At 35.4% G+C, this 22,978-nt stretch overlaps 1 pseudogene; it reads left to right on the top strand.

The window, feature by feature from the left end:
• The first annotated feature begins 1,142 nt into the window (after window positions 1-1,142).
• LOC138143279 (large ribosomal subunit protein eL22 pseudogene) lies at window positions 1,143-20,610 on the top strand (annotated as a pseudogene).
• Window positions 20,611-22,978: the final 2,368 nt, after the last annotated feature.

Raw genomic sequence — 22,978 nt, 5'->3', positions numbered from 1 at the left:
TTCCCTCATTTAATTTTATTTTATAAATGAACTAAAATTATTCTCCATTAAAGTTCTATTTTGTTGTATCAACGTCTCACTGTGGTAACCCTGGGTCCTTGAAAGCTATATCTTCTTAATGTGATCTCTGAAAAGACTCTGCATACAGTTCTGGAAAGGAACTATATTCCAAGAATTATCCTTCTTTATCACATAAAGGCTAATCACTGGAAGGTTTACCACACTTAGATTAATTCCTCTGAAACATAGCAACTCAGGAAATGGTTTTCTCCATCAAAGAAGGTGAACAAGTTTTTTCAAGGATTGACATATTAAATTTTTCAAATGCTTAAATGGGCCTTTGACCTCATCAGTTTGAAATTTCCTTGCAATGATACAGCCCACAACCCATTTGTTCTTGCCAATTCTGCATGCCTCTTGTCTATTTCCTTCTATAATAACACCATGGCTAGTCCACACCTAACATTCTGCAGGCCATTTTTTTTCTCCTGACATTGTATGTACATGAATGAATCACTCTGTCTGCTATCTGGCATCTCTCACCCTCACTATATGATGAGTCCATTTTCTCTTCCTATCATAAAAGTCACTCCCTGATTTAATTTTACTCCTACTTTAAAGTTCCTCATTGGTAATGGGTGGTGCATAGAAGAGAGACCATCATTGTCCTGAAGGAAGGTGGAATAGGACCTAGACAACTGTTCTCTCTCCATTCCCAAGTTAGTCTTAGTGCTCCAGAAGCTACTGAGGGCAGGGACTTAGATAAAACATAATCCCCCAATGTAATCCAATTACAGAGGAATGCACTCTATCAAAGAGAAATGAGTCAGAAAGTAAGTGACAGGGTAATAGAAGGATATAAAAAGACTGAATTACTTACTAAGAATAAGTTGGATGATCTGTGTAATCCATTAGTGTATTTAATGGCATATAATGTCAACAGAACTTTAGCAAGGCTCTCAGATACTAAGTGGTCTCCTGTGCTGAATTTACAGTAGATCATAGACATGTGTTACATAAGATGGGTGGGTGTAAATTGATTGTGATCTATTATTGATGTCATTACATATAGAAGAAAGTATTAAAGCTTAGCATAGTGCCTAAAGGTTTAGCATACCAGGTACTTAGTAAGTATGACATAAATGTTAGATAGTAGTGGTGGTAGTACTGGTGGTAGTGGTAATGGTAGTAGTAGTAGTGGTGGTAGCAATGGTGGTAGTGGTAATGGTAGTGGTAGTAGTAGTAGTAGTAGTAGTGCCAAACGTGGTGTTAGTGGTGGTGGTCATGGTGGTGGTGGTGGTAGTAGCAGAAGGTTGTTTTGAAAAAAATTAAATCTTCTTTTTTTCCCCTTTTGGAGGGCAGAGGGTAGGGCAGTTGTGGTTAAGTGACTTGCCCAAAGCACACATCTATTTTTTGTGTTAAGTGTCTGAGGCCAGATTTGGACTCAGGTCCTCTTGACCCCAGGACCAGCATAAAAATTAAATCTTTAGGAATTAATTATGTAGACAATCTAGAAAGGAACTGTCTTCTGGAGTCATGTTTTATCACCATAACCGCTGAGTTCTCATACAATCCCAAAGTTCTGTGGGCTAACAGGAATAAGATTAAGGTTACCCAACCTGTCTCTATCAGCTTTTATTGAAATAGTCTTAAGAGACTATGTCATTGTGGTCATAAAGTCAGCTTTCACAAGCTATATTGGCTTTGTGTATGTACTCTGACTATTGAATTAGGACTTCACCACACTTCTTGGAGAACAGAGAAATTGTTACTGATGTCTAAGCAGGTCTTGAAAAGCTTCTTAGGCTAGACAGAGGAGAGTGTACAAATAAAGCAATTTGGTGATTATCAGGGTTGGGGAAGCAGGATTCTATAGTAGGTTTCAAGCTATTTATTCAAAGAATACCTAATTAGTTAAGCCAGGGTGGGAATGAGAGTTGGCTGATTTGAATTCCTCCCAAAAATGAAAGCCTCAGGAAGAACTCAGCAACGGAAGAATGGGGCTGACATAGTGAAGAGATATTTCAGGGTAAGAAGGCAATGGTGGTGGATAGATTTTTCAGGGTTAGAAGATCCCAGGTGCTTAGGGAAGTGGTAGGGTGAGATTATACTTAAGGTATGGTGGTCAAGGTCAGAAATCAGGAAGCATATCCAGGAATGGAACATAGGATATGCAAATCCAATTCTCTGAGTGCTTTGTTCCCATCCCTACAATTTTGCAAACCCTAATACCCTTCCCTAGTCACCATTGCCTTTATTACAATTTAATCTTCTAAACAGCAAGAACTATTTTAGCTTTAGTATTAGTATCCTCAGGATCCAACACATCATAAATAATACATGACTTATTAAAGATTTCTATAAATTATATTTAAATGTACAAAAGAAATATGAGAGATCTTTCCCTTCCTATTTTTATTTTTCACTAGAGTGGTTCAAACTATCTAAACTCACCTTTGGACATAAAGCAAAATTATTCAATCTGCTGCCATTTCTTTCATGTCTTTACTGTAATTCTTTCAATTTATATGTCCTTTATTCCATGATACTTGTCTCAGAAGAACAGAGGAACTACACCAGTAAGAGATGGTCAGTACTGTGAAAATCAGTCTTATTACCTGGGTGGTAATTAGTTTTTGACATTGATATCAAAGGTTTTAAATGCATTACACATTTATGTGCTTCTATACCACTATGCTAAGGTTATAAGACAATGACCTGCAGACCTTTCACTACCTAACCATTAAGTTATCCTTCTTTTTTCCTTTGTTCCATAAAAAGTAACAAGGTGTCTAGCAGCATTACACTATGCCATTATATCATCATTTCTATTCCATGCATAGATACAGGGTTGCTTTTTCACTACTTAAAACTTTTCTAATCATTAGGCTAAATAGCTTTCTAAATGTACAGCAATAAGGGTTATCACTAGGTCTCTCAACAAAGCTGTCTTAGACTTCATTTAAAAGTTATCTCCTGTTTGTGAAATGACAATTTTGCCTAAATTTTGTATCATTATCCACTGATGGACAATAATTTAAAGGACTAATTTGGAGACTTTTTGTTTGACAGAAATAGTTATCCATAAAATCAGAAAGGTACCAACTCAAATTATAGTATTTAAAGCAGATCTAAAGAATAATGAGGATAGGATAAAGAGAGTACAGGATCACATTTCCTGGGAAGAGTGTTCTAATATCATGAGACTTGAGAAATAGACAGCGCTATGTGGTGAATTTTATATTACATGGTACAAAATCCTCAGTGGAAAATAAGTGAAAAAACTCAAGAGGAGCTTGAAAAATGATAACACCTTTGTCTGGACTTTGGATTCCATTGGGAGCAGAAATGTCTTTCAACAATGGATATCAACAGCTCTTGTGTAAATTATATAATCTTAGATAATTGCCACATATATTAAAGGGTTAAGAAACTTACTCAGGCTTATAAAGCCAGTATATATCTAAGCCAAGTTTTGAAACCCATACCTTTCTAACTAATAGCTTAAGTGACGTCCAAGGTCAGCTCCCTATCTGCTGCACCAAGCTACTTCCTTAAGGTTTGCAAATCACTTTCCTCACCAAAGTCCTATAAGGTAGAGAGTGTAAATATGATCTCAGATTTACAGATGATGTCACTGGGTGTGCGAAATTAATACTCTTTATTATAGACATAATTTGTAAGTGTCTGAGGTGAGATCTGAACTAACCTCCTGATGTCAGCTTGAGGACTTTCTTTGAAAAAATAAATTAAAACAATACAAAAAAATGTTTTACTGATTTTTTTAACATCATGGTAATTTTCCAATGACTTAGTTCCCTACTCTTCCACAAGTGGAATCCTCTCTTGTAACAAATAGTGACGCAAAACAAGTCAGTATGTTGATTTTGCAATAATTTGCCTCAATCCTGAACCTTTCTACTGAGAGGTAGAAGACATGCTACATCACTAGTCCTCTTTAGTCAAAATTTGTTACTGCAAAGATTTGAGTAATAATGTCTTTCAATATTCTTTGATGTTGTTGGGGTCATTGCATAATTTTTTCTCCTAATACTCTTTACTTCACTTCATGTTGTTTATATAAGTCATTCCAAGATATCCTTAATATTCTATGGTCAACAATTTTTAACATACCGTTCTATTATATAGCTATATCACAATCTGTTTAGTCATTTCCCATGCATAAACAACTACTTGTTTTCCAAAAGTTCTACTATCACAAAAGAATACATCACTCTTTCTCCTATACCCTTTGAGTTGTGGCATGGTTCAGATCCAAACCTGCGGTAAAAAGTGTAACATACTGGAAAACTGTGTCTTTAAAGTCAGATTAGAAAGTAATACTGTGTTTGGTTGGGAGAGGTATGAGATTGCTCCTACAAAGACTGCTAGTTGCTCTCTGAAGTTGAATTTGAGTTGTGGGTTTAATTTTCAAGGTTTAGTAAACTTAGATGAAGTACACAGGTTGCAATGACTATTCATTACTATTAGAGAAGTTAAAGATCCCTTAGGCCAAATGTTCTTTATGGCTTCTCTGGTTCTTGTTGTTGTTGCTTTTTACAATCGGTAAAACAAAATGGACAGGATTCTCTGATAATAATCCTTCTGTTGGAATAGAATTGTTCATTAAGTTTTAGATAAAATGAGAAAAATTCTAATAGTAAGATTTGAATAAAAATGCCAATATATGCACATTTTAAAATGTGAACAAATGCCTTTCTGAGCAACGATACTTCTATATCCTTGAACATATGTTTCAGCAGAATTTCTTCTTTCAGCACTCATGAAAATATACATTGACCCAGAAACCCATCATCTAAAAGAAAGTAAGAAGATCTAAAGAAATCCCTCAGGAAAGTAGCTTACAGACAAAAGGTAAGACCAACATCTCTGGTTTTTATGGCTTTGGGGTTTAATTTTCATGGTTGGTCAGAAATTTTTATGGTTTAAGATACACATTTATGAGAAAGCCTTTAGTATGAGCAAGAGCAGAATATTGTGTGAACATTAATTTAGGAGTAAGAAAACCTGAATTAAAATATTGGATCAAACTCTCTCTCTCCATGTGAGCTTCAGTAAGTCATTTAATCTGTATATGACTCAATTTCTTTATTTGTAAAGTGGAACAACAAATATACCATGTAATTTATAGGAAAGCAGTTACTTTACAAACTTCAAAACATTGTCTAAATATTGTATTTTTTAGTATTTTAGAACTGATCTGAAATAGTCAAGGGATATCAAGTTAAGGAGAAAAGAAGTGATATAAAGTTAATCGGTAATAGTATAAATCTGATTTCCCTCCACAAAAAGTAGAGTAGGTTACACATTGGATGTGGAGAAGAATCTCTTTCCCTCCCTTCAGTCGGAAATGGGGCTGTCCTGAACTGGAACTGAAACTGAATCAAGAAGTACAGCTAGGGATGGTTTTATATATGCTATGCATTGGATGGAATTCTGAGAACTCTAGAAAAAATACAATCTGCCTCTCATAACTACTGTCCCTAAATGAACACGATGTGTTTGAACCTAATATTAGAACTTCATTTATTTAGAATAAATGTCATCACCCCCTTTAAAGTAGTTGTTTTTTTTTTAATCTTTTTATACCTTCCTTGATAATAAGTATTAACAGAAGGGAAAGGGGTGAGAACTTGAGAGTCCAGGGTAGCTTATGAAAGAATAATGGATCAAGGAGGCTAAAATTTCCTTCCCACTTTTTGGAGGTAGAGTGGAATTTATGATGTGAAGAGCTTCTGCCAGAACAAAAATTTCAACCATTTGGTACTAGGTCTGCAATTTCCACCATTCAGTTCACTCTATACATGAAACCATTGTCTATAGAAGGAAACTCACAGAAACACAGAATTTGAGACTTGGAAGAAAAGAATTCAGTGGACATTTTATCTAATATCAACTGTAGCATACCCAACAAATAGTCTTTACATGAAGGCCTCCAAGGAAGAGAACCACCAGCTCTTGGGACAACTTATTACAATTCTCAACACTCAAATTGTTAGTACAGTTTTGTTATTTTCCTTGTTTGTTTGCTTGCTTTTCTCTGACCCTAACATCAAGTCTAAATTTGAGTCTTAGCACCATCCTTCCTTTCTTCATTGTTCTGCCTTCTGGAACCAAATGGAAGAAGTTCAAGCTCTTCTCCACTTGATTGTCCTTCAAATACTTAAATATGTAATATCCACCATGATTCTTCTCTAATGCAAGGAAAACATGCCTAATTCCTTCAATCATTCTTCACAGACTAGAGGTTCTTCATCATCTTGGGAGACCTCTTGTGGCAATTCTCCAGACTAGTATTGTTCTTTCTAAATACCCCAATTAATACTAAGTGAAATATTCCAGACAAAATTTAAGGAGAACAAAGGATAGTGGGCATAACAGTTACCAATTCCTTCAAGTTATGATATCCAATAATGTAGTCCCAGACTGAAATTTTCTTTTTTTTTTCTTTTAAGCAATCGGGTTAAGTAACTTGTTCAAGTTTACATGGCTAGTTATTTCTGGGTCTGGTGCTGAGTATCTGAGGCCAGATTTGATCCCCAGGTCATCCCGACGCTGGAGCTAGTGCTCTTATTTGCTGTGCGACCTGGCTGCCCCTGCAATTTTCTTTTTTGACTGCCATATCAAACTGTTAACTTCTATTGAATTTACAATCCACCAATGCCCTTGATATCTTTCAAAATAACTGCTATCCATGACTTTACAGTATCAGATTTGTGGAAATGATTTTTTAGGGACTGGGTCAAAACTTAAAAGTTTTACATTTAATCCTGTTAAAATACATCTGGAGGGGTGGAGCCAAGATGGTGGAGTAGAAGCAGGACCTCCCCACTGCTCCTGCTTTCACCTTCCCCAATCCATGTAAAAACGGTACTCTAAAGAAACTTTGGAACTGCATAACCCACAAAATGACACAGAGAAGGTAACCTCCCACTGAGGACAGCCTGGCAGGCTGGCAGAAATCAGCCAGCATACAGCTCTGGTAGCCCAGCCGAGCCCAACACCAAGACGAACTCCTGCACCTAAAGCTTCAAAGGAAAATACAAATTGCTTACAGGACAAAGAGGACTTTAAGAAGCAGATAAAAAAGTGGAGGAAAAATTGGGAAGAGAAATGAGAACAATGCAAGAAAATTATGAAATGAGAGTCAACAGCCTGACTGAGGAAAATTATACCTTAAAAACCAGACTAACTCAAATGGCCAAAGAGGCTCCAAAAGGCAATGATGAGAAGAATGCATTAAAAAGTCAAATATGCCAGATGGAAAAAGAATCTCAAAAGCTCAATGAGGAGAATCATGGCTTCAGAATTAGACTGGAGCAAATGGAAGCTAATGATTTTATGAGAAATCAAGATACTGTTAAACAGATCCAAACAAATGAAAGAATAGAAGGCAATGTGAAAGATCTCATGGAAAAACACCACTGACCTGGAAAATAGATCAAAGAGAGATCATTTAAAAATTATTGGATTACCTGAAAGCCATGATCAAAGTAAGAACCTAGAAATCACCCTCCAAGAAGATATCAAAGAAAACTGCTTTAGAATCAGAGGGCAAAATAGAGGTTGAAAGAATCCACCAATCACCTCCTGAAAAAATCCCCAAAAGAAAATTCCTAGAAATATTATAGCCAAGTTCCAGAATTCCCAGATTAAGGAGAGAATATTACAAGCAGCCAGGCAGAAACAATTTGAATATTGTGGAAACACAATCAGGATAACCCAGGATCTGGCAGCTTCTACCCTGAGGGATTGAAGGGCTTGGAATATAATATTCTGGAGGTCAAAGGAGCTGGGATTAAAACCAAGAGTCACCTACCCAGCAAAGCTGAGTATCATGTTTCAGGGGAAAATATGGTCATTCAGTGGAATAGAGGACTTTCAAGCATTCTTACTGAAAAAAACAGAATAGAAGAGAAAATTTTACATTCAGATACAAAAAGCATGAGAAGCATGAGAAGGTAAATAGGGAAAAGAAATCATAAGGAACTTATAAAAGTTAAAGTATTAACATTCTTACATGGAAAAACCATAATTGTAACTTACGAAACTTTTCTCAGTAGTTGAAGGGAATACAAATATATAAATATATATATATATATATATATATATATATATATATATATATATGTTCATATATGAGAGTATATGGGCATATGAATACATATGTGAATGTGTGTATATAGGTTTACAGGTATACATAGATAGAGGGCACAGGACCAATTTAACAGGAAGGGATGATGCTTAAATGGTGAAATTAAGAGGTGAGAGAGGAATATAATGAGAGGAGATGGTGAGAGACATAATGGGGTAAACAATCTAATACACAAGAGGCAAGGGGAAATGGTTACAATGGAGGGGAAGAATAGGAAGGCAAAAGGGAATGGGTCGACCTTATTCCCATTGAATTTGGCTTGGGTAGGGAATGAAAAACACATCAAATAGGGTATCTCACTCTCCAGGAGAGTAGGGGGGAAGGGCATGAGATGGGGGAGGATGGAAGGGAGGTCAGACTGGGGGGGGGGGAAGTTGGAAGCACTCACTTTTGAGAAGGGATTGGATTAAAGTAGAGAATAGAACAAGTGGGAGGTTGGATAGGAGGGAGGGAAATATAGTCAGTCTTTTACAATACATCTACTATGTTAATGTTTTGCATTAGCCACATATGTACATCCTATACTGAACTGCTTATCTTCCCAATAAGGGTGGGTGACAAGGGAGGAAGGGAATGAATCTGGAATTCAAAGTTTTAAAATCAAATATTCAAATATAAGTGTATATATAAATTCATCTGGTTAGATTCAGTTCAATGTTCTAATCTATCAGTATCTTTCCGGATCTTGTCTGTCATCTGAGGTGTTCACTATCCCTCTCAGCTTTGGTCATATGGTCATACTCTCTATAATTTCATGTAATACCTTGATAAAATACATATTTTTATATCTACTCTATATGAAGGACTTTGCTAAAAGACTCATAAACTATATCTATTGTATTTACCTCATCTGCTAGTTTGGCAATCCAGTGGAAAAAAGTACATTAGTTAGTGTGAGCTGAGCATATTGAAGATGAGCTGTATCTTTTAAAAACCACTTCAGTTTTTAGATATTTACTAACCATCTCTTACATTGTCCTTTCTGAAACTCTCCAAGGAATATTCATCAAGCTTACTATCTTATAGTTTGAAAAATCTGTTCTTTTTTCTTTTTTTTTTATTTTTAGTTGTGACAATATTTGCCCTTCTTTTCTGATCTTGGATTACCTTGCCCATTTCTATGACTTTTGAAATAGCAATGAGAGTGGCTTAGCAACCATGTGTGTTGTCATATCTGTTCTACCTATAAGAACCCAAAGTTATTTCATGTGAGCTAGATGATTAGAACATCAAAGGAAGCTAGGTATTCTCCTGTTATATCCTTACTTATCTGGAGAACCAACTCCCTGTTAATAATTTTTCTTCTGTCATTTCCTGTGTAAAGGTCATTCTCTTTCAAGAGAAAACAGAAACAAGTTTAAAATTGTTTCTTGTGGGGAGAGTAAAACATCAGTATGAAATGTTAGTATGGATCCAGACCATACACATACCATCCAGCCACCCACGTCTGGTCATTTCTTCACTGTTTCCCCTGATAGGTAAGTTCGGATGGGAGTAGAGACATGGAAAAACCATACAATCTTGGAATTCAAAATAGGAAAACAATTTAGAGATCATCTCACATATATTCCCACAAAATGTATTATTATCTCAACTAAATATTAGAAAAGGAATAAAAATTCTACATATTAAAATAGGATGTTTCAAAAATAGTTTTTTAAAGAATATTTGTGTTTTGTTCAGATGACTATAACATTTCGATGCTGGGAAAAATTCTCCTGATGGCAGTCTGACTAGGTAAAATTTCTGAATCTATTTTTTAAATTTGGAATTCAAGCAACACAACATGTTTACAACACAACATTCAAAAAAGCAGAAGGCTTTTGTCAAAGAAAAATATATCCACCAACCCCATACTCTGTATTGTAAGCACAGATCTGTTAGAAAAAAAATATGTCATCCTTATTCTAAGCTAAGTATCATTTTGCTTAGAGAGAGAAGAAATATACAAGGTGATAGTCTTCTCACAGCTTCGCATACCTCTCTAACAAAAGCTATTTTTAATTCTCAATTTAGAGGATTCTTAAGTAAAGGCTATTTCTCCCTCAAGATTGATCAAAGGTCCTTAGTTTGGGTATGGTTCAGTTAAGAGTTTGCTTTTAGGAGTCACTTAATTTTAGCATACTTTTATAGAATAATTTTCATAAAAGTATTCATTCACTAGAGGACCACTCCCTTCACATGGTCAATGGTGAAGGCAAACAGATATTTCCATTAATTGAAGTTACAAAATAGACATTTTCCTGCACTTAGGTATTTCTAACCCTTGTCTATTGACTTTCACTATCTCTTTAAGAAGGTGTTCTTTCTGGGCAAATAAGTGAAATATGGTTAGACATTTTTCTTAATTGACTGTGATAGGAAGACTTGTGAGTTTTCTCTTTTTCAGATTAGGTAAAATGTTTAAAACTACTAAACTTTTAATTTTTTTGAAATTAAAGTCTTTGTCTGCTTTTGCGCTTTAAAAACAAAAGCTCCATATTTGAATCCCTAATGGGATATTTACTTACTGGTCATGTGATTTTACAAATTATGCAATGTTGAGATTATGTATGTGGTATATGTATATGTATGTGTATGTGTAAATATATGTATATGTACATACGTGTGTGCATATGTATCTGGAAATCACCCTAGATGTCAGCTAGTCCACTCAACTAATTTTTCAGATGAGGAAATAGAGTCCCAAAAATATCAGATGACTTGCTTAAGGTAATATAGCAAGTGGCAGTACCAGAATTTAAAATCAAGCCTTCTTGATCTTTCCATTATGGCAATAATCTATCTAATTTCTGTTATTTGAAAGAGAACAGCAGAAAAAAACTACACAAGCTTTAAATTGTAGAAACTTATAACACTATTATCTTTTTTAAACTTTGGTGAGACAAAAGACTTTCATCTTGGCAATTATATACAATTGTTAAACACATATTAAATTCAGAATCAGAATATGTGAAAATTGTAGCAACAGGAGGGGACCTAAAACAATAAACAAATAGGGATCCCTATAAAATGTCACCAACAATTAATTATTCACAATCTGCTAGAATATCTCAAGGAAAGGGAATGAGATGAGACCAGTGATACAGTCTTATAAGCTATTGAATATGTAAAAGAAAAAAACTAAAATTTTTATTATTCTATATTGTATGCCCAATTAGTTGCAAAATTTTTTGTGATTTTTTTTGTCCATAGTATTTTTCACATACATACCTTTGTCTCTGTTTACACACCTAACTCCTCTAATTCTGGCCTTTGTCACCTATTACCTGCACTATTATTGTACTAGCCTTTGAATTGAATTCCTTGTTTAAGTTCCTCCCCACTCTAATTCATCCTCTATACAACTGCTAATGATTCCTCTAAAACTTAGGTCTGACCACATCACCTCTCCCCCTCAATCAACTTCAGTGGTTCCCTATTAACTATTGGATCAAACATAAACCCTTCTGAAATAAAAAACTCTGCATAACCTAGATCCTTCCAATCTTTTCCATATTTTAACATATTTCTTCTCCTATGCACTCCACTTCAGTCATATTTATATCATGTTCCTCACATAATGTTCCATATCCTTGTCTCCATGTCTAGAATGTTTTTCCTCCACACTTTTCACTCAGAATTTTGTACTTATTTAAATACTCAGTGAAAAGACCATTTATTCAGGGACCATTCTCAGTCCCTTGAGATACTTGTGCCTTCTTAGAGGTGCCATCCATCTACTCTTTAATCTGTACCAATTTATGTATAGATTGTCATCCCCATTTGAATGGAAATTCCTTGATGTTGGGAACTAATTTTTTTTTCTTTGTATCCACAAGACTTAGTATAATGCCTGACATATTGTAAATGTTTAATCTATTTTTGTTTATTTATTTATTGGTGTTCTCAAAGGAAATGATACAAGGCATTCCTTCAGGTTGGCAGACCAAGTGCAGGCATAAAGCAATGATATGTACAATTTTCCTCCAATGTGTAAGGTGATTGCTTATTATCATTTAAGGTTTCTCAGTCTCATCTTTCTCATCTAGAAAACAAGGGAAATAAAACTCAGGATGCCTATATCCTATATATCTGTACCTACATCCTGCATTTTTTTATATTAAGTGACATTCAGAAGGACTTCATAAAAATTCATACAGAACAATGATACTATTATCATAACCCACATTTTTTACATAAAAGTGCAGAATTATTTGGAATGATACTAAAAGAAAAAAATAAGAAAAAGTCCAATAATTACACATGTTTTGTGCAAAAATAACTTGGATAATTTGACCTTCTGAAGAGAAAGATTAATGATCAATTAACAATAGTTTTCATGGATATTATAGTTTATTCAAAAAAAGCAAAAATTAAGATATCTTTTATCACCATAAAATATGAAAAAGACAATGAACTTAATTTTAACATAATGAAAGTCAGCCTAGAAAAACAAAAATCTCTTCCCAAAAGCACAATTAACCACTGAAATTCATTTTTAGCATGAATTATGGTATCCTCTTCCCTAGAGGTATTCAAGAGCAGGCTAGGCACTCAATAAAATTTCATTGAATTGAATCCAAGCATCTAGTTCAACACACTCATTTATAATTGAGGGAAATGCAGTATGGGCAAGAATAATTTATTAAGTGCCTACTCTGGATCTATACTGTGCTCAGAGGGGTACAAAAATTGTAGCACACCTATTTCATATCAACTACCATGAATATCAGCATTTTATTGTTTCTGCTTTATTCTTTCTCCACATTTCTGGTCCTACATCACAAACTGCATAATATACCTTCACTTCCACATGTCTCCCATGGATTTAAAATTTATTTTTACACACAAACACACACACACTTACATACACACATATGCACATACACACAATCTCTCTTAACCCCTAATGTCTTTATTTCTCTTGATAATTCTATTGTTCTCCCAGTGATCTAGGCTCAAAATTTCAGCATCATCTTTAACTCATTTTTTCTCTCTCAATAACCAAATTCAATTAGTTCCCCATCCCAGCTGATTTTACCTCTGCAACAGTGCTAGCACCCACCATCTGTTTTCTACACCCACCAGGCCCTCAAGGACAAACTCTCATTTCTTATCATGATTTTATTGTAATTTATTAATGTTACTCCCTCAAACCTAAACCCCTTTTAAAATTCTCCAGAGCATTCTCCAATTGACCCCAAAAGGTCAAAGGATATAAACAGTCAGTTTCCAGAGGAAGAAATTAAAGATAACTATAAGCATATGAAAAATGCTCTAAATCACTATTGATTAGAAAAATGCAAATCAAAACAATTCTGAGGTACCATATATTATCAGTCAGATTGGCTAAGATGACAAAACAGGAAAATGACAAATGCTGGAGAGGATGTGGAAAAATTGCATCACTAATCCATTGCTGGTGGAGTTGTGAACTAATTCAACCATTCTGGAGAGAAATCTGGAATTATGCCCAGAGGGCTATAAGTAATTTCATAACCTAAGACCCAGCAATACCACTTCTAGGGTTGTATCCCAAAGAAATCACAGAAGTGGGAGGAAGACCCATATGTACAAAAAATATTTATAGCAGCTCTTTTAGTGGTGACAAAGAATTGGAAATTAATGGAATACTATTGTGCTAAAAAAAATGAGGAGCAGATGGATTTCATATTTACCTGGAGAGGCTTATATGAACTGCTGCTGAATGAGAAGAGCAAAACCAGTAGAAATTTATACACAATTACAGACACAATGTATGTGTGACAACTAACTTTGATAGACTGGACACTTCTCAGCAATGCAGGGTTATAAATCAACTCCAAAAGACTCATGATGGAGAGAGATGTCTACATTCAGAGAAAGAAGTAGAAAGAACAGAGTTTGAATGTAGATAGAAACAAACTACCTACTCTCTGTCTTTTTCTTATTTGGTTTGTTTCCTCTTTCCCATTGTTCTATATTCAGAAAAAGAACTAGAAAGAACAGATTAAAGAGTAGATGGAAGGCAGCTCTAAGAAGGTTGAGTTGGAATGCAGATTGAAACAAAATACCTGCTCTTTCTTTTTCTTGTTTTGTTTTATTTTCTCTTTCCCTTTGTTCATTCCATCTGATACAATCCTTCTGTATAACCTGACTAATGTGTAATGTGAAAGTATTTGCAAATCCTATATTTGATTGTATGCCACCATTTGGGGGTGAGGGAAGGGAGGGGAAAAATTTTTGAAACTCAAGGAATTGTGGAACTGAATACTGTAAACTAAATGTAAACAAACAAATTAATAAAGACGAAAAAATAAAATAAAATTTTCCAGATAATTAATTTAAAAAGCTTTATATGTAATAGCTTGACATCCATATATAAATATGCATATTATATACATGCATATATGTATATTTGAGTCTAATTGTAGTCATCTCTAGGGTTGGGGAAGGGAATAAAAAGAAATTACATGATAACTTTCTATATTTAAAAGGAATAGCAAATTGTATATGCAGTTTCATGTACAATTATCATTTTTCCTATTTTATTATGTTATGGAACTGCTTTTTTATTTCTTAAGTTCAGAATAAAATTTTTTGTAAGTTTTTAATTAATTTTTTTTAAGTTTTCAAAATTCATTTCCACAAGACTTTGAGTAACACATTTTTCCCTGTCTCTCCTCTTCTCCTGACCCCAAGATAATGAGCCTACTGAATACTTCTTCCCCCAATCTTTTCTCTCTTCTATCCTCCCCCTTCCCAACCCCCAACTTTCTAGGGGAACAACATATATTTCTATACCCCAATGCCTGTATGTCTTATTTTCTATTTGCATGTAAAATTTTTTTTTCAACATTTGTTCTTAAAATTTTGATTCCCAGTTTCTTTCCTTTCCTCCCTCCTCACTCACCCCCACTGGGGAGACAAGTAATTCAATATAGGTTGTACATGTGTAGTTATGCAAAACATTTCCATAGTAGTTATATTGTGAAAGACAAATTATATTTCCCTCCATCCTATCCCACACCCACTTATTCTATTTGCTCCTTTGACCCAGTCCTTTTCAAAAGTGTTTGCTTCTAACTACCCTCTCCCCCAATCTGCCTTCCCTTCTATCACTCCCCTCTTATTTCCTTCCCCCTTACTTGCCTGTATGGAAAGATACCCAATTTGAGTGTGTGTTATTCCCTCCTTAAGCCAATGATAGTAAAGCTAACCAATTCCCTTTCACCTTCTTGCTCTTTCCCTCCATTGTAAAAGTTATCTCTTGTCTCTTCTATAGGAGATAATTTGCCATATTGTATCTCACCCTTTCTCCTTTTCCCATTATATTCCTATCTCACATCTTAATTATATTTTTTAGATATCATCCCTTCATATTCAACTCATCCTGTGCCTTCCGTTTATGTATACATGAGCACACATATACACAAACTCACATATATATTTATACACACTTACACCCTCTTATAATACACTTATATGTATGTATATATATATATATATATATACACACACACATATATATTCCCTTCTACTATCCTCATACTTAGAAAATCCTCGTGAGTTAAAATTATTATTTTTCCATGTAGGAATATAAATAGTTCAAATTAAACATTTCCTTATGATTCCTTTTTCCTGTTCACTTTCTCATGCTTCTCTTGCTTCTTATATTTGAAAGTCAAATTTTTTGATCAGCTCTGGCTTTCTAAAGAAGAATGCTTGAAATTCCTCTATTTCATTGGATGTCCATATTTTCCCATGAATTATTTTACTCATTTTTGCTGAGTAGGTGATTCTTGGTTTTAATCCTAGCCCCTCTGACTTCCAGAATATAGTATTAGCCCTTCAATCCCTTAATATAGAAGCTGAAAGATCTTGTGTTATCCTGATTGTGTTTCCACAATGCTCAAATTGTTTCCTCCTGACTGCTTGTAATATTTTCTCCTTGGCCTGGCAACTCTGGAATTTGTCTGTAATATTCCTAGGAGTTTTCTTTTGGGGATCTTTTTCAACAGGCAATTGGTGAATTCTTTCAATTTCTATTTTGTCCTCTGGTTCTAGAATATTAGGGCAATTTTTCTTGAGAATTTCTTGAAGGATGATTTCTAGGCTACTTTTTTTTTTATCATGGCTTTCAGGTAGTCCAACAATTTTAAATTATCTCTCCTAGATCTATTTTCCAGGTCAGTGGTTTTTCCAATGAGATATTCCACATTGCCTTCTACTGTTTCATTTGTTTGTATCTGTTTTATACCATCTTGATTTATCATAAATTCATTTGCTTCCATTTGCTCCAATCTAATTTTGAAGGATTTATTCTCTTCAGTGAGTTTTTGAAATTCCTTTCCCATATGGCCAATTTGAGTTTTTAAAGCATTCTTCTCCTCACTGGCTTTTTGGGCCTCTTTTGACATTTGAGTTCATCTATTTTTAAGGTGTTACTTTTTCAGTACTTTTTTTGGGTCTCCTTTAGCAGGCTGTTGACTTGCTTTTCATGATTTTCTTAAATCATCCTCATTTTTCTTCTCAATTTTTCCTCCGCTTTTCTTACTTGATTTTCAAAATGCTTCTTGAGCTCCTCCATATCCTCCAATCAGTTCGTATTTTTCTTGGAGATTTTGATGCAGGAGTTTTCACTTTGTTGTCTTCTTCTGTTTCCATGCTTTGATCTTCCTGGTCCCCCCAAAGAAGATTATATGGTCTGATTGTGCTTCCTCTGTTTGCTCATCTTGCCAGCCGATTACTTGAACTTTGAGCTATTTACCATGGTAGAATTCTGCTTCCAGAGTGGAGAGAGCTGTGTCCCAAATTTCTGGGGTTTTTGCCTTGTTCTCAGAGCTTCTGTCAGAGCTATGAGCAGAGTGCCCTCTCTGCAGTCTCTACAGTCACCACAAGTTCTGGAATGCTAGCATTCCTCACCCCATGACTACCACCCCCTGACTGTGACCTGGATTCAAGCAGGTCAAAGCAAGAGCAATTACCCTTTGAATGGTCGATTGATCCCTCTACGATCTGCAGTCCAGGAGCTCCAGAGGCAGCCATGAGGCAGCAACTGAAACCACACCCCCACCACCTCTGTCAACCTGGGGGCAGGGTCTAGACCATGCATTTCTCTCACCCAGTTCCAACAGAGCTCCCTATTGATGTTTTACTTTCTCTTTGGTGTTTACAGGTTGATAAGTATGGAAAATGCCACAGCTGCCAGTGTTTCACTCTCCTAAATTCTGTTCTGCCTGGTCTGAGCCACAAGTCTGGGCCACTAATGTGGGACTGTGCTTGGCTGCCAGTCCTTCAGCAGGAAATTTGTTTCTCTCTCTGTTACTTTGTGGGTTGTGTAGCTCTAAAATTTGTTTAGAGTCATTTTTTACCAGTATTAGAGGTAAACATCCATATTACACTGGACAGAAGGTGAGAGAGATGATTTTTCAGATCCAAGAATCTATTATTTTATGAGAGAAGTTGTCTCAGCATTCTAAGACCCTGAAATATTTTCACATAACAATCAAATAACAGAAGGTGCTAGAATATTCTTCCTGTAATCAGTGATGTTTATTTGATAATGAGTAAGCTTCAAAGATGGAAAGATATGGTTCTATCTATCTCTAATGCATGCTATCTGTGAAAACCTAGGAAAGTCCCATAACATCTCATTGCTCTAGTCCAGAAGTGTCAAATAAATGACCTGTGATACCAGCACTCCCAAGGACAATCTGAAACAGACAAAAATGTAATTGGGAAATATCTCACAATATAAATTTAAAATATAATAAAGCACAAATTGTATTACATTTTAAACCTCTGCCAAAATGCATCCTACAGGAATCCTTAGGTATATAGTTTACTGTCCCTAATTTCTATTTGAGTTTAACACCATTGCTCTAGATAAAATTCTGAGACAATAAAAGGCAGAAAAGATGATTTTCTCCTTTCCCTTTGGTAGAATTTTTCTTACCTTGGGGTTGCTATATATCCCCAGCCTCCCAAAAAATAAAGGTCTAGTCCAAATTTCAATCCCTGTCACTATTTTTCAAAGCAATGATCATATTATTAGGTTACTTTCCTCCTAATACTTAAGATATAAATATTCTAAGAAATTTGCTTGTTGTCGATGTTATTTCTGGGCTCTGAATCAGGTTTGCTTAACTGTGAGAAAGATTTTTTTTTCCATTTCAAAATACTGCAATTTATACCAAATTAAACCTCAAAATGGGGTCATTTGTGTATTACCGGGCTATATGAGGTTGAGCCAAATATAATTCTAGGCAGCAAAAACATCTGGGAGAAGGGATGCACGAAGACTCCATCACTCCCACATTCTAATTAGAATTCACCAGTTTATTTATTTTACCAATTTTTGCCTACTTAGTACTACTCCTGTCCCATGGCTAGCAGTTACAACTTCTAGACTTTTGAAAATAAATTGTGTATTATTGGAAGAGCACTGACCTTGAAAAACTTGGGAAAAGTGTGAATTTGGGGTGGCTAGGTTGCACAGAGCACCGGGCCCTGGAGTCAGAAGGACCTGAGTTCAAATCCGGCATCCGATACTTAACACTTACTAGCTGTGTGACCTTGGGCAAGCCACTTAACCTCACTTGCCCTGCAAAAGGCAACAAAAAGAGTATGAGTTTGAATCATACCTCATATTATAGCTATGTCACTCTATATCAGTCAATTAACTTCTCTAAACCTTAGTTTCCCCATCTATTTAAGAATAAGAACATTACCTACATCTTAGAATTATTGGAAAAATCAAGTGAAACACACACACACACATATATGTATGTGTAAAATGCATTACAAATCTTAATTTGTTGTTGGAAGGGAGTAGTTTCAGTCACATTCAACTCTTTGTGACACCATTCGGGGTTTCTTGGAGAAGATACTGGAATGGTTTGCCATTTCCTTCTCCGGCTTATTTTGCAAATAAGGAAACTGAGGCAAAGAGGGTTAAGTGACTTGCCAGGGTCACACAGCAAGTAACTATCTGAAGCCAACTTTGAACTCAGGCCTTTCTGCCTCTAGGCCTAGTGCTTTATCCATTGCATCACCTAGATGCAAAACTTAAATTGGTAGATAAATGTTATCAGAGCACTTCTAGCCTAGGTAAAATCTCTTTTCTGTGCATTTTTTGTGGTGAATAAGCCCCTCTCAATCCCCATTCTCCATTCCCTTTCTTTTGTCCAGACTTGCCACTATGTCTACTAAAAGGAACTCTCATTTTGTTAACCTACTCTCCATCTCCAGTCTTTGCCTTTTAACCTTCCAACACTAACAGAAACTTGGTTATTCCTCAAAGATTTCTTTTTCCTGAACAACCCTTTCCAAAACTGGCTGCTCCTATATTCTTTTCACTGATTCACAGCACACAAATACAGATTAACTTCCTTCTTGTTTTGGCATCTTTGCTTAAAAATCTGCTTTGAAATTCAATTATACCATTCAATTATATCAATCTCTTTCCAATTTTTTGTTTCTGTTATCACTTATCCTCCAAGATATTCTCCAACATTCTTCATTGAATTAAGTGCTCAGATTGCATGTTGGGTCCCTAGCCTTGACTTAACATTGGTGATTTGAATGGTAATTTTGATGCCTTTTTCATAAAGTGACCTCAGTACAATTTCCTCAAGACATCTGAAAGAATTGCAGTATTTCAGATCTGTACTTATATGCCCTTTTCATTTTTTTTTTAATCTCTTTGGGATACAGATTTCATAGTCCTATTGTTGGGGCAAAGAGCTTTCAAAATTTATAGCCTTTTTGGCAGAGTTCTAAGTTGTTCTCCAGAATGGTTGAATTACAAACCTAGTACAATAGTGCCTCAATTTCTCTGCATCACTCCAACATTTTTTCATTTTTCTTTTTTGTTGTATTAGCCAATTTGATATGTATGGGGTGGTATCTCAGAGTAGTTTTAATTTGCATTTCTCTGAACAGGAGTTATTTAGAGCATTTTTTTCTTATGACTATAGATAGCTTAGATTACTTCATCTGAAAATTGGCAGTTTCTTGCCTTTGACCATTTATGAATTGGGGAATGGCTCTTATTTTTATAAATTTTACTCAGTCCTTTCTGGCTCCTTGATAGCCTTGGTGCCCATGAAGAAATCTGTGATGAAGGGGGGAAAAAAAGTGAAGTAAATCATCAAATTTAATCATATTGTAACCATTTTATGTAAGATGGTATTATGGATGCAGCTAATTTCAAACAGTATTTACACGAATGAATCAAATTGAAACCAAAGGCTGGCAACTTCAGAAGCAGAGTTGTGACCACTGAGAGAATTAACAGCAAGATCATCATGATGTCAGAGGTGATATTTTTAAAAAGGTTTTTGAAGTACCTGACAAAGAAATACTTAAAGAACAATATTTGTGATTGGCTTCAGGTGGTGGCCAATAGCAAAGAGAGTTACAAATTATAGTACTTCCAGATCAACCAGGATGAAGAGGAGGAGGATTAAACCCTCTTGGGTCTGGAAATGTTTTGTATATGATCTTGAATAAAACTTGAACCAATAAATAAATAAATAAGTTTGACTCAGTTTTCTATATATTTGAGAAATGAGTTCCTTATCAGAGAAATTCACTGTACTTTGTGAATGTGTGTATTTTTTTTATATTTTAATTAAACATTTTTAATTTATTTTTTGTTTTCAGCCCTCATTTCCACAAGATTTTGAGTTACAGTTTTTTTCTCCCTGTCTTTCTTCCACCCCCACCCCAAAAAAGCAAGCCCACTGAATACTTCCTTCCCCACTCCATTCTCACTTATGTCCTCCCCCCTTAACCACCCTCCCAACTTTCTAGTAGGCCAAGATGGGTTTCTATATCCTGGTAACTGTAGATCCCATTTCCCAGTTGCATGCAAAAAAACAAATTTTTAAATATTTATTTTTAAAGCTTTGATTTCTAGATTCTTTCCCCTTCTTTTCCCTCCTTGCCCACTTCCACAGGAAAGATAATCAACTCAATATAAGTTGTACATGTGTAGTTACTCAAATCATTTCCATGGTAATTATATTGCAAAAGACTAAATATATTTCCCTTTATCCTATTATGCCCCCCACTTATTCCATTTTCTCCTTTTACTCTATCCCTTTCCAAAAATGTTTGCTTCTAATCTGCTCTCCCATCATCCCCCCTATTTTCCTGTAGTATTAGATACCCAATCAAACATGTTATTCCCTACTTCTTTTTTAGTTTTTCAAAAATATTTTATTTGTTTTAATGATCCAAGTTCCACCTTCTCACTCTCCCACCTGAACTCCACCTCAATAACTTGAGAACATAAGAAAAATAAAACCCATTAGAAGCATACAGAGTAAATCAAAGCAAATTTCCACACTGGCCATCTCCCAAAAAATATTTTTGTCTCACTCTTTTTTTTTTAAAGCAATCGGGGTTAAGTAACTTGCTCAAGGTTACACGGCCACTTATTTCTGGGTGTGGTGCTAAGTATCTGAGCCCGGATTTGGTCCACAGGTCATCCCAACACTGGAGCCAGTGCTCTTACTCGCTGAGCCACCTGGCCACCCCTCTTTGTTTCACTCTTAATTCTTAGTCCTTCACCTCTCTATCTGTAGTTGGGTATCATGTTTCATCATTAGTCCTCTGGAATGCTAGTTGGTCATTATGCTGATAAGAGATCAACCTAATAGCTCATCCATTATTCAATATAAGGGCATTCCATTAGATTCCCAATCTTTGCCACCATAAAAAGAGCTAATATATATATATATCCTTAGAAATGTGCATCCTCAAGAGGTTGTTTTGCTTAGGACTAATTTCTTCCTTAATCTACCCTCCTTCGAATTCCCTTCCCCCTTCCTTCCTATTTCCCTGTTGAGTGAAATGTTATATACATACATATATATACATATAGATATGTATATGTGTGTATATATATATATACATATGCATATAGCTGTATATATACATTCGTATATACACAGAGAGACATATATTTTAGATAATAAAACAGTGAATATGTGCATTCTTCCTTCTTTTGACCAGTTCAGAGGAAAATGAGGTTCAATGGTCAGCCACTCCTTTCATTCCCAAGTCCTTTTGTTAATGGTGTCTACTTGTGAACTCTGATAATGTTGAGCAGGACTCCACCCTTCCCTCCCCCAACTGATTCTTCAGCAGGAATTTCAGCCTAGGGTAAAATCCCTGTTGAGTATTTCTCCACCCCTGCCCCCCCCCACCAGATATTTCTTCATTCTCCCCTATTTTCTCCACCTCCCCCCACTGGATCTTCCCCATCTCCCCGCATTCTAGGTCCCTTGTCCCTCAGACTAGATTTAAACTTCTCATGAGTGTGGGAATTAAAAAATACACTGTCAAATCAGATTGTAGTCTCAGCTTATGTAACCTGATTCACTTTAAAAACTGGCACATTGTCCATGCCACCTCACTGTCTGATCTAGGTATGTGACCCAGGAAGTCCTGCAATAATAAAATCCACTTCCAAATTTTACTCTCGGTCATCTTTTGTCTCACTCCTTTCGGCTAAACAATGACGCAATTTTGACTAAACTTCCTTTCCCTACCCCCAACTCCAGTATATTCTTCTTTCTTTTTCTTAAAAATGTATATCAAGACATAATAGAACTACTCCCAGGACTTATCTAATTAGATTCCCTTTATGAACCTTGCAGATAATAATATGGTTCAGACGGGATACATATATCATCTTTCATTATTTGAAAGTAAGAAGTTTATCCATGTTTAAATATTTTTCATTGTTCTAAACTTCTAAGTTTCTATATAACTCTGATCAGGAATGTTTGGAAGTCCTCTATTTCATTAAAGATTCATTTGTCCCCC

Source organism: Petaurus breviceps, unplaced genomic scaffold (assembly GCF_028583685.1).
Source record: "Petaurus breviceps papuanus isolate PSGF00001 unplaced genomic scaffold, PetGlider_PUasm1.0 90633, whole genome shotgun sequence".
Taxonomy (NCBI): Eukaryota; Metazoa; Chordata; class Mammalia; order Diprotodontia; family Petauridae; genus Petaurus; species Petaurus breviceps.
The sequence above is the reverse complement of the archived record's forward strand: the minus strand, read 5'-3'. Positions and strand labels throughout refer to the sequence as shown.